This window comes from Bos indicus, chromosome 10 (genome assembly GCF_029378745.1).
Source record: "Bos indicus isolate NIAB-ARS_2022 breed Sahiwal x Tharparkar chromosome 10, NIAB-ARS_B.indTharparkar_mat_pri_1.0, whole genome shotgun sequence".
In the NCBI taxonomy this organism is placed as follows: Eukaryota; Metazoa; Chordata; class Mammalia; order Artiodactyla; family Bovidae; genus Bos; species Bos indicus.
The window spans coordinates 17604455-17617608 of NC_091769.1; the positions used below are offsets into that span (position 1 = coordinate 17604455).

Consider the following 13154-nt stretch of genomic DNA (forward strand, 5'->3'; position numbering starts at 1 on the left):
TACTCTTTAAGCACTGGCAAGCACTTTCTATACAGGGCTAGATGGTAAGTACTTCAGGGTTTGCAAGCCATGCAGTTTCTCTTATAACTGTTCAACTGTCACTGCAGAATGAAAACAGCCACAGACAATATACAAAAAATAAGTATTGCTGTGTTACAATAAAACTTCATTTATAAAAAAACAAGCAGTGGGCCACAGTTGCCAACCACTGTTTTAGATGCTCAAACATCTTCAGCCAAAATACATCTAGTTTATTAGTTGTGATCAAACTAATTTGTTTGCTGCCTTATCATGAGATTTATTAGAATGTACTTTCTGTATTCATATTCCACTCTCTTCAAAACAGCACATGAGTCTAGATGTTGCTATGAAGGTATTTTGTAGATGTAATTAACATCTGAAATCAGGTAAAGGAGGTAAAGGAGATAACCCTTGATAATGTGGGGTAGGGCCTCATCCAATCACTTGAAAACCTAAAGAGCAAAATCTGAAAATTTCCAGAGAATAAGCAATCCTGCCTCATGGCTGTAACACAGAAGTCCTGCCTGAGTTCCCAGTCTGCTGGCCTGCCTTACATCAGATTTTTCAATCCCATATTCACGTAGGCTAATTCCTTAAAGTAAATAAGTATCTCTCTCTTAGATACAGATATCTTTGAGATAGAGATATATAAGTATCTTCTATTCTATTTCTCTGGAGAACCCTACCTGATTCAATAATGGGGTTTTCCTGGTGGCTCAGTGGTAAAGAATCCACCTGTAATGCAGGAGACCCGGATTTGATCCCTGGGTTGAGAAGATCCCCAGGAGAAGGGAATAGCTACCCACTCCAGTATTCTTGCCTGGAGAATCCTCTGGACAGAGCCTGGCTGGCTACAGCCCATGGGTCGCAACGAGTTGAACATTACTGAGCAACTAACACTTTACTTTTACATACTCCCACTTTAGATGCCAATCACAATTCCAGTCTTTTCACCAAGTTGTCTAATATTTCACACCTAACCTTTTTGTTTACCACTACATTATGTGGTTTGCGCTTACAGTTTCCTTGCTGTCCCACCCCCTGGCCTCCATGCCTACATCACATATTTTTATTATTTTTGGTGGTACTGGTACTGAAGGTAGCACCCTACTTCTGGTTCCAGTTCCTGCAGTGTTCATTTTGTTGTAATAATTACCTCCGAATTTCAGTGGTTTCTCAAAATAACAAACTTGTATATCCTATTAACATTATGTTGTAGACTATGGGTCAGCTCTGTAGAAATAGCCTGAGACGCCCCTCCAAAACCAAGGCTGAAAGAACAACCCTTATAGGAAGGGCATTCTTTTGATAAAGTATTGAAACAAGAAGGCTGGCCCAAATTTGGCCAAAGCATATGACATGAGCAGTCCCCAAATCAATAACCGTGGGAGGTCTAGTCTTTGTGAGATATGCAAAAGTCATACACGTGGGGATATATATTATACACACACACACACAGACACATATATGATCATCTTCAAGGAAGCAGGGGATTGGATAATCTGAAATAATTATACTGTCTACCACAACTTTCTTACAGAGTTTTGGATAACATACAAAAATCAGAGTATCCTTTTTAAAATTTAAGGTCATTATTACCTTAATGTTGCTGTTGTTTAGCTGCTAAGTTGTGTCTGACTCTTCTGCGACCCCGTGAACTAACCAGAGCCACCAAGTGGGAGAGGAGCATCTATAGTTCCATGACTGATCCCTGAAACTGTGAGGTCTGAGCTAGTTCTGGGTAGTGCCAACACTGAGTTATAGTATAGGACACCCAGCTGGTATCCAGAGAGAACTGCGTGGTGTGGGAAAAACCCACACATACTTGGGAATACAAAACTATTCAGTGAGTTGTGAGTAAAGGAAACAAATGTTTTCCTTTCACCCAGTAAACTCTTTCAGTGGAACAAAATGGCTTGGAGGGTAACTCCCCACAGGAAGAGACTAAGGATGTGGTGCCAGAGAAGCCTGATAAGCTCAAGATAATTGTACTGATGTCTAGAGAAAAATGCATTTCTCAAGGAATTGAGGATTAGTTCATAGCACATGGATCTGACTGAAATCAAATAGATAAAAAGACAAAAGACAACTTCCAAAACAATCCCTAGCCTGAGTTAACAGACCTATTACTCTCCTAGATCATCATGGGTCCCCACATTTCTACAGGTGAGAAGCTGGCCAGGAAAGCTGCTCACCATTTACCCATTCCCCAGCTGAGAAGGGTATACCCTCCAACACTCTGTTCCAATATGGATGAGTATATTAAAGGAAACACTTCACAGACGGCACAGCCAACGGCCACAGAAAATGATGACCTAGGGAGCCTCACACAGGAGCACAACCAGGGCCTAGTCAAGGAGCATCCCCTAGTGTGAAGAAAAGGAGGCCTCACTGTATTTACCCAAGAATATTCTTATAACTGGGGCTGCCCAGGTGGTACAGTGGTAAAGAATCCACCTGCCAATGCAGGAGACACAAGAGATGTGGGTTCAATCCCTGGGTCAGGAAGATCCCCTAGAGAAGGAAATGGCAACCCACTCCAGTACTCTTTCTGGGAAATCCCATGGGCAGAAGAGCCCGGTGGGCTATAGTCCATGAGGTCTCAGAGAGTCAGACATGACTGAGCTACTGAGCATGCGTGACACACGCAAGCAAGCGCGCGCGCACACACACACACACGCACACGCACACACACACACATACACACACTCACATTCTTACAATTGCTAGGATCCAGTGATTGCTGTACCCTGGCAATTCTAAGAATGTGTTGCTATGGCTTCCTGGTAGCTCAGTTGGTAAAGAATTTGCCTGCAATGCAGGAAACCCCGGTTTGATTCCTGGGTTGGGAAGATCCCTTGGAGAAGGCATAGGCTACCCACTCCAGTATTCTTGGGCTTCCCTGGTGGCTCAGACAGTAAAGAATCTGCCTGGAATGCAGGAGACCTGGGTTTGATTCCTGGATTGGGAAAATTCCCTGGAGGAGGGCATGGCAACCCACTCTAGTATTCTTGTCTGGAGAATCCCCATGGACAGAGGAGCCTGGCAGGTTGCAGTCCATGGGGTTGCAAAGAGTTGGACACAACTGAGCGACTAAGCACAGCACAGTGATTGCTGTGTGCCTCCATTCTCCCCCTTTCTTAACAAATGGGTTTACTGTGGACAGCCTATCCCTGCTCCATCATTGTACACTGGGGAGACAGAGGGTGGAAGATGACTTGTCTCTGGATCAAGAAAATCTACATACAGAAATGATGTAGAAATTTTAATGTGCTTCAAGACTTTAATATGATTGGAAGAAATTCATGAGCTATTTTTCCTGAGGAAAGGATAAATAAATCTAGTACGCAGAAAGGAAGAAAGTTAATATTTGTAATCAAGAGGCGAGATTGTGGCAGATTACATTACTGTTCACTCTTTACCATACCCATCCTTGGAAAAGGCTCTATATCCCTGCTCATTAATTCTAACTTGCCTATACCCTCCAGTGGGAACAATATTTGTCCCTGTGCCTCACTGACTTTGAACCTAATCATGTGACATGTTTTGGCAGTCATGAGGCACTCCACACCTGAACCGAAGCTTTAAGGGCTATCACAAGTTTCAGTCAGCCCTCTGAGCTCTCAATACCATGCAAATTGCAAGTCCAGACAGAGGCTGCTCCTTCAGTCTGGGTCTTAGACTGAAAACACATGGAACAGGGCCACTCTGCACAGGCAGCCCGAAGTCTTTGTGTAAGATAATTTGATTATAAGCCACCGAAATCTGGGAGTTATCTATTTCTATAGCCAAGTTGATTAACACAGAAATCAAATGAAGCAAAAGGTAAAAAAAAAAAAAGGTGGAGGGATTCTGTGATGCGAAGCTATTACTTTAGTAGCTGAATACAGGGCAGGATACCTATGATTATAGGCTAGCACAGTTAGTGAAAGATGTGTATTTCTCTAGCAGCTGGGGGTATGAGTAAATATAGAGTCCATAAAGAATAAATCAGTTCAGTTCAGTTGTTGGAAGTGAGGTTGCAGCAAAAAAAGAATTAAAGTTGCAAACCCGATAAGTTAACATTTATTATTAATAATAAGCACTTCACATTCCCTTCACATAATCCTCAACTTGAGCAAAAAGACTTTTATTTACCATCTTCATTTTCCATGTAAAGAGAAAGAAAATTAGAGACATTCAGTAACTTGCCAACGTAAAACAGCTACCAAATGACAGAGTAAAAATTCAAATTCAAGACTCTCTAATTCTAAATTTCAATGTTTTTGTATACCAATCTGTCAAAAAAAGGGCAAAGATTATCTAGTCATCAGTCCATAGAAGAGTTATCTTGGTTTTAAACTTTTTACATTTCTACAAAATGGATGCAAGAGAAAGGTGATGCCATGAGCTCAGTTCTAAATCCAAATCATATTAAACATATTATTCAGAATGAATTTTTTCTTTTATACTCTAAGATGTCCCTATTAATATGACAACCAAGAATCTAAAATAATACATCTTTTATTTCTACTGAATATATTTTCTTAAATGTAGATTATAGTAACTCAAAATTTTGAAGATTCAGGTTAAGTAATGGCCTAAATTTACCTAGTTAATATGAAAAAGATTTCCCAAGCAAATCAACAATGCAAGAAAATGACTGGCGATGCATTTTAGATTAGAAGAGCATTTAAAACACTTGATGAACCATTTAATAGCTCTTATCTCACCCATATAAACAAAAAATGACAGCTATTTTTATCATATAACACACAAGTTATACAAAACTAATATAAACTCAAGAAAAGGGTAGACAAATTATACAAGACTGATATAAATTCAAGAAAAGCAGAAAAGACAACCTAGCAAAACCACAATTAAAGAGATAATAACAACTTTACATTTTGTTACACATCCTTCCTCATTTTCAATACATAAACATTTACTTTTAAATCAAAATACACATATTTCATTTACATGGTTATTTTTAATATGAGTTCAACAGAATTGCTTGTAAATGAATATTCCTAACTTGGAGAACTCCACTGTATTCAAATACCAGTCTTTCTGGCTCCCTCTGCTGGACACTAAGAGAAGCTTTTTATTATTATTCATTTTGTTTAAAAACTAACTCAGTCTCAGAGAAGCACTCATTTATCATTATTAAAAACATCTTTGACAACTTGTTTGAATGTATAATTTGGCCAGAAAGAGTACAATGGCCTATTACTGAGTGTGCTCCTATTAGCCAACAGGGATTTAGCATCAGAAAATCCTCGACTGAGTTCCCAGCAAGTTCCCAGCTTGATAACTTATTTGCTAATGACCTTGGTCAAATTATTTATCCCTTCAGAGTTTCAGTATCCTCATCTGTAAAATGAAGCTAATATCATTTAGCATTTATAACCACCCAATTAGTTATAAAAATTAGAATCAATAGACTAAACGCAAGATACATGGCAGTTAAGTATTACTGCTATTACCATCACCACCACCACCAAGGGGTTAAGTCGGGATTAGACAACATACCCTCTAAAGAACTATTAATACTATACAGTTATCAAATTCAAATAGATTAACTTTTAAAATGTAAACGTACTGTACTTACTCTCCGCTACTTCCCACTGCTCTCAAGATCAAATTCCTTAAAATGATCGCTAAGATTCTTCATGGTCTGGCCCCTTCTAACTTCTGGAGTGTAATCTTGAACTTGGATACTCTCCCTTCAGTCCTCCAATCTCTTTTCATAGTGAAGTTCTTCAAAAGTACCAGGTTCCTTCACAGAGTACCTAATTACAGCATTTCCTTCCTCGATGCTGCTTAACAATAACTCATTTTTTTAGATCTCAGTTCAGCTTTTGCAGAGACACTTGCTCTGCCTTCCCAGACCAAGTCAGACCTTCCCTATTATGTATTATCCCTATTACGTATTACCACACAGAGCTGTAACTGTATATTTAAATGTGTTAGCCCTGTAATACTGCCTCCTGACCCGCCCTTGTCTGTCTACAAGTTCCTCAAGATCAGGGAGTAGTATTCTGCACCCTCATAGCCTTGCCACTTGGCTGCATAGAGTAGGCACTTAAGTATCTGTTGAGTGACTGAATAAACTTAATTAACAAATACTGAAATCAAAGAATTCTTTCTCAGCCTGACTACTTCACACAGAAAGGTGGCCATATAAATGTAAAACAACATTATGGATATTTTCCTTTGTATAACTTCTCAGGCAGGCTGCTCATAAAGCCTGTTCATGAAGTTAGACAATAATACACAGAAATATCTTTAACTAAGGTGTACACTTCAAAGAGAAGAATTTTTAAGAACACAGAAACCTAAATATATGATAATCCTTTAATACTTATGATTTTTCAATTAATGTCTGTGGCTTGCTTTTGTAACAAATATTCAATTGAAAATCTGTCTAAAATTGAGTGTTTTACACTGTATTAGAGTTTTACTTTTCAAGGGGATTTGTGCTTGGCAAATTAGTTGAGCTAGCAATAACCAGCTAAAAGCTGTGCTTCATGGTTTCTTCCAGAAATATGTATATTGCTGCTGCTGCTGCTGCTGCTAAGTCGCTTCAGTCATGTCCGACTCTGTGCGACCCCATAGACGGAAGCCCACCAGGCTCCCCCGTCCCTGGGGTTCTCCAGGCAAGAACACTGGAGTGGGTTGCCATTTCCTTCTCCAATGCATGAAAGTGAAAAGTGAAAGTGAGGTCGCTCAGTCGTGTCCGACTCTTAGCGACCCCATGGATGGCAGCCTACCAGGCTCCTCTGTCCGTGGGGTTTTCCAGGCAAGAATACTGGAGTGGGGTGCCATTGCCTTCTCCGAGTATGTATATTGCACTATTTTAAACCAACACCTACCTCCAATTGCCTTAAAGAGTGTGACCTTTCCATAGATTTAACTCCTTCCTTATATAGTAAACGTTCCCGAGTATATAAGTTTTGCCCCAAACGGCTTTTCCTCAACAAGGAAAGCCCCAACCAAACAAAGCAATGTTTGCAACACACCTCCTAGACTCAAATCTTATTTGACAGAATATCTGATAAACTCATTTGACAGATGTGTTGGATAGATTTTTCTCTTTATTGATGATTTTAGCAGATCCTATGACTCCAAAATAGGCTTCCCTGGTGGTTTGATCCCAGGGTTGGGAAGATCCCCTGGAGAAGGGAACAGCTACCCACTCCAGTATTCTGGCCTGGAGAATTCCATGGACTGTAAAGAGTCGCACATGACAGAGCAACTTTCACTTTTCACTTTTATGACTCCAAAGCTGCATTATGACATATAGAAAATTAAAAATTATTTCCTTGTTACGTTAGGGAAAATCAAATTTTAAAATAAGCTCATATATATAAAATAGAATCAAGCTGTTGGGGGATCATCCAGTTCAGGAATGGTAAATAATTAGCATTATATGTGGCCACTCCCATGGCAAATATAGATAAGTCAGTCTTGGCCCTCTTTCCTTTAGACCAAAGATGTCCACAGACCTCCCTGAAAATAAAGCAGTAGTCCAAAATGTGAGAAAAACATGTGATTTTAATTGTTACAGGGAACATTTGCTGCTGATGGTTGTGACAGGAGGGAGATAGCCAACAAATTCTGGTAAATCTCCCTCCTCCATGTTTGAAAAGGAAATCCTTCAACTTTCTTGATGGACTTTCAGCCTTGAGGAGGATCTCTGGTGATAGATCTCTTAATGCACCACAGTCTCCACAGAGGTGGATGGGCCGTGATCAGGCTCAACCATGCCTTTCCTATGTTGTCATTTAACCAAAAAATAGGAATCAAGAGTGAGAGGCACAACTAAAGTCACTGTGAACAAACTGGAACAAAAGGAGAGGTGCATTAAGAGGGAAAGTTTCAGAAATTCAGGTACTGACCTTGCAAGAACAAACCAGGGAAGATGACAGGACACCAAGTCATCAAAACACAATGGTGGCTTCAAACATTGGAACGGTATGACTCATTCCCACTCTTCTGATACTGCCTTCACCAAGAAAGCTTCTGATCAACTTGCTTCCCTATAGGGAAAGACTGGATGAAGTATCCAGCCCACTAGTCAGCTGCTTACTTCTTATAATACAATAAGATGACATTTAATACTTCAGTGAACTTTCAGTGTAACTCAGCATCTTCGAATCCAATCAAGATTGAGCTTCTGCTCAAACAAGCCTAATGTGAATTTATCAAGGTGACAAAAAGGCTTCCCCTGACAAGAGGAAACTGGGTCTCCCTTAACAAAACTTGAAATTCAAACTTTTACAAGACATGTATGAGCAACACTGAGGAAATCTGTAAAAACTGAAAATAGCAACGATTTTCTCACTAGCTTAGAAGCATCCTCTTTGCTGCTCTTTTAAAAATAAAACTAAATCTCTCCAAAATTCAGGTTTTAAAAGTACATACCTACTAGTCTCTCCAATTCTCGTTTCACTTGGCTTTAATTTTCATCTGAAGTAGAAATAAGATCAGAGAGCTCAGTACACCGAAAAGGCATGCAAACATTAATCTAGGTTGTAAGACCACAATTTTAAGGAATAAACATTCAGAAAAATAATGAAAGGAAATAGCAAAACAGTTAACAACTATGGAATGTGGGATTAGAGAAGACCTGAATTCTTTATATTTTCTGTATTTTCTACAATGAATATTGTTTTATTCAAGCTTCTTTACTTGCAAGAAAAAAACACCCATTCAGTAGCCTTAAGAAAAACTGGATTTATCATAAAGCTATATAAACAAAGAGCTGGAAGAGCAATCTCACAGAAAATGACAGCTGAGCTGAGCTCTACAAGTCCGGAGCTAGGGTGAACCTGGCATCAATTCTGCTCCAGAAAACTCAAGAAGAGGTCTGAGTGAAGCTGCCTACCAAAGCTCTGCCACGTACATTGTTCAATTCTAGTCCATGCATGTCTTCCACTCAGTCAGCCATGGACATGCTTTCTTTGCTTCCACCTTAAAGTCCAAATTTCCTTCATTTTAAGCAGAAGACTGTGTGTTTAGGTATAAGAAGGTTAGGAAAATAAGCAGCTTTTGTTTACGGACTGAATTGTACTTTTTTAGATTATGTGTTGAATACACACACATGGTTTTTAGACAGAGCCAACATTACAACTTTCCTGGTGGCTCAGTGGTGAAGAATCCACCCGCTGATGCAGGAAACAGAAGTTCAATCCCTGGGTTGGGAAGATCCCCCTGGAGAAGGAAACAGCAACCCACTCCAGTATTCTTGCCTGGGAAATCCCATGGATAGAGCAGCCTGACAAGCTACAGTCCATGGGGTGGCGAGAGCCAGACACGACTTAGTGACTAAAGAACAACAAGCCAGTATAGAGAAAGGACTACAAAAAGAAGAGGTCTCCCTCTCCTCCCCGACGTTTGGAGGTGGGGAGGAACAACCAACAAAAGGAAAGTTAATATTTATGTTTCTAAAATGGTAAAAATACTATTTAAGAAAGCACAATATCCTTAGTTTCTCCTTTTACTACATAAACAATGATTATACAACAATTAGAAAATGCACATAATCAAAACAGATTACTTTGAAATTATCTGATACTGCATCACATATAAATAATATGAAGTACTATAAAACTGATTGGTTCCCTTTTAAATAGATATTTCTTCTGAACTTTACTGTCCACAGAGCAGATTAATTTATATTGGCAATCTATTTATAAATTATGTGAAATATTTCATCATGGTAGAAACATCTTCTTTTCTAACACACTTTCCCATCCTGCTCAGATTAAATTGATTAAAATGAAAATAACAGAAAATGTTCTCAAAAACTAAAAACTCCAAATATATGTAAGGTAGAAACATTTAAGTTTTAATTACTAAATACCCTCAAACTGTTCTAGAACTTCTACTTGATGTGGACAGCAATCTCAGATGGTGGTTCAGAAAAATTTTTCAAAGAAGTCCTGAAGTGAATCAAGAAGAGGAGTTTCTCTTTGAAAATAGGGTCCCTTTGCTGACTGTTTTTTTTCCTTTGTCCTCTACCACCTAAGATACTCACTCCATAGAGCAGTTCAGCCCTGCAAGCTGAGCTGTATGTAGCAGGTAAGCCATCAGCATCAAAATAACCTGGTACGTGAGTTTATTCAACACACAGAATGATACCAAATCTAACCCACCTCTTAAAGTGTGGTGCAGGAGTATCTTTGAGAACCCCATATTCCTGTACTCCTTAAATATAGGAAACTACTTTTAAGAGTTTAATAAAGAATTTAGTATATATTTTTCCAATTAAAAAAAAAATTCTCTACTAACCAAACTGCTGCTAAGTCGCTTCAGTCGTGTCCGACTCTGTGCGACCCCATGGACTGCAGCCTACCAGGCTTCTCTGTCCATGGGATTCTCCAGGCAAGAACACTGGAGTGGGTTGCCATTTCCTTCTCCAACTAACCAAACTAGGATTATACTAATAGGCTATCCTCCAACTTGCTTTTTTCACAGAATAAATATATCTTGGATATCTTGACATGTCACATATATGTAAATATGATGATTTCACAATCTAAATGTTAATCTCTAAGGATTACAATTTTCTATAATCAGAGAAAACAAAGTTTTTAAAAAGGAATGAATAACAAATGCTTCCATTGGTGTTTTTGTTATTTTGAGTACTGTGAATTGATTTTAGAGTTTAACGTTAGGGATTATAACATTAATATTGTACTGGAAGGTACCTTTATGGGAAACATGCCTGGTTTGGGGTCTGGACGTTCACTGAAAGTGAAAGTGTTAGTCACGTCCGACTCTTTGTGACACCATGGACTGTAGCCTGTCAGCGTCCTCTATCCATGGGATTCTCTAGGCAAGAACACTGGGGTGAGCAGCCATTCCCTCCTCCAAGAGACCTTCCCCACGCAGGGATCGAATTCAGGTCTCCTGCACTGCAGGCAGATTCTTTACCGTCTGAGCCACCATGGAAGCCCTGGCAGATTTCTAAATTGGATAATTAGTTTAATTATAGTCTTCATGTTTTGGAAATATTTAATAACTCTTACTAGCAATTTTGAATTTTTCACATATTTTACATCAGTCATGTAACTGCATATGAAGAATAATTTGAATTTAGCACGAATAAGTAGTTTTCAAATTAGTATGATTTAAGTATTATTTTATAATGAAATTATAGCAAACTATTCTAACTGTATTTCACTATACAATTGGAATTGGGATATTTTGTATTGATTTTAATAAAATAGTGGCATACTCAACAGATTTCAAATAATACTCTGTACTTATGAAATTATGGAGCTTAAAGTTCAGTATCTTTACTCTCATCTTAACAAAGGATTGTAGTTACTTCTATTGCAGTGATTATTCCAGTTGGAGTTAATAAATGTTTACGTTTATAACCTCTCAGTTGACAGTGACAAAGCTCATGACTTTGCTAACGGCAGGGCTAGGCGCTGTGAGCAGTAAGAGTTTCAGGTCACTGGTTCTCACATGTTGCCCAGTGATCCTATCAGGCACTGTGAGAGGTACAAGGGTGGCTCATATTCATCACCATATTTTTCTGAATTTCAAGGATGTTTAATGAGGCGGAGATCTAAGATCTAGCACAGCTGCGGTGCTTTAAAATCACTACTGTTCAAAGCTGGGAAACAAATCTGAATAGGCAGCTATCAGGGCTCAGAGTGTGAGACTGAGAAGACTGTCTATCCCTTTGGAGTGCAGCAGGACCCTTTTTGGGGACCACTTTCATACTGTGAACAAATCAAGAAGAGCAAGCTATTTCATCTGAAGTCTTATATAAAACATACACATTAAAGATTAAAAAAAACCTGTATTCTCTTGAGGCAAAAATCTTAAACTTTATTACATTCTTCCTAATAAGTTTTATTCAGTTTTAAACTTGCACAGTATTTTTTTCCTATATTCAAAAACACTTGCTAAATCTACTTACTTATATGTATTTATACAATATAATTATTTTGTTAAATACGAGATGGTTCAATTCTTTTTAAGAATATCTTTTGTACTTCAATCACAGCCTTTTCCTTAAAAATGAAAGAATTTCTTTTAAAAAGAACAAGTTCAGTCATAGTACTTAAATACAAAGCAAGCCAAACTCAGAGGTTCACTCTTACAATAAAAAATTTGCTTAGACTTTTCTAACAATATAGATATAACACAGCCTCACACATTTTATAGTTTGTTATTCCATTCTCATCTTTCTCTTTAACGTTTGGAGGAAAGATGAGCTTTTAAATAAACCCATGAGTTTATTATTTTAAAAGGCCAATTTTTAAACATTTCATTATTTCTCAAGTGAGAGTATATGGAAAATACAGAAAACGTTTTAAATAGCCTACAATAAAATTGATTTCTATTAATTAATGGCAATAAGAAGAACTGGCACAGTAGTAAAGAATCCACCTGCCGATGCAAGAGACACAAGAGATGCAAGTTCAATTCCTGGGTCAGGAAGATCCTGTGGCGGAGGAAATGGCAACCCACTCCAATATTCTTGCCTGGAAAATCCCACAGACAGAAGAGCCTGATGGGCTCCAGTCAATGGGGTCACCAACAGTTGGAACCAACTGAGCCACTGAGCACACGCACATGTTATGGTTTTGCTCGGGAGTTTTGTGTTTTTTTTAGTTTCTGCATCACTGTGGACTATGACGATAATCTATGAATTGGCCTCCCCACTCTATCTGTGCCCCTTGACTACTTGTAAGCTACAGTTTACACTCTACACAGTAGTCAGAATATTTTTTAAAATCGAAGTCAGATCATATCACTCCTTTGCTATTACTGGAGGCAGTAGTTAGTATTCTCAAATATTTAACCTGAAAGTGATATTAGGAAACAATCAAGACAATTCAAACTGTGGGATGTTTTGTAAAAAGCAAACAAACAAACAGAAGAATTGGCCTACTGGACTTTTTAGATTGGGATCCAAATACAATCCAAAATCCTTACCCATGATCTGTACCTGCAAGAGATCACTGACAAAATTTCCTTCCACTTTCTCCCCTTTGCTCACCTCACTTCAATTTTAATGGTCTCCCTGTTTTTAAATTACAAAGAAAACAAATACAATTGCATCTCAAGGCTTTTAAACAAGACATCTGCCTAGAATTATTAATAATTAGAAGAAAAAGCAGATACAT

At 38.4% G+C, this 13154-nt stretch overlaps 1 protein-coding gene across 2 annotated transcripts in view; it reads right to left on the reverse strand.

Annotated features, from left to right (window-relative positions):
• UACA (uveal autoantigen with coiled-coil domains and ankyrin repeats) overlaps window positions 1-13154 on the reverse strand; it is an 85627-nt gene that overhangs the window by 55898 nt on the left and 16575 nt on the right. The window contains exon 1 of one of the 2 annotated variants that reach the window (XM_070797007.1): window positions 5612-6212. The exons of the other annotated variant lie outside the window; for it this stretch is intronic. The gene's annotated coding sequence lies outside the window, so the exon portion shown is untranslated. Of the gene's footprint in view, window positions 1-5611; window positions 6213-13154 lie in introns of those variants that run through there. 2 annotated transcript variants of the gene reach the window in all.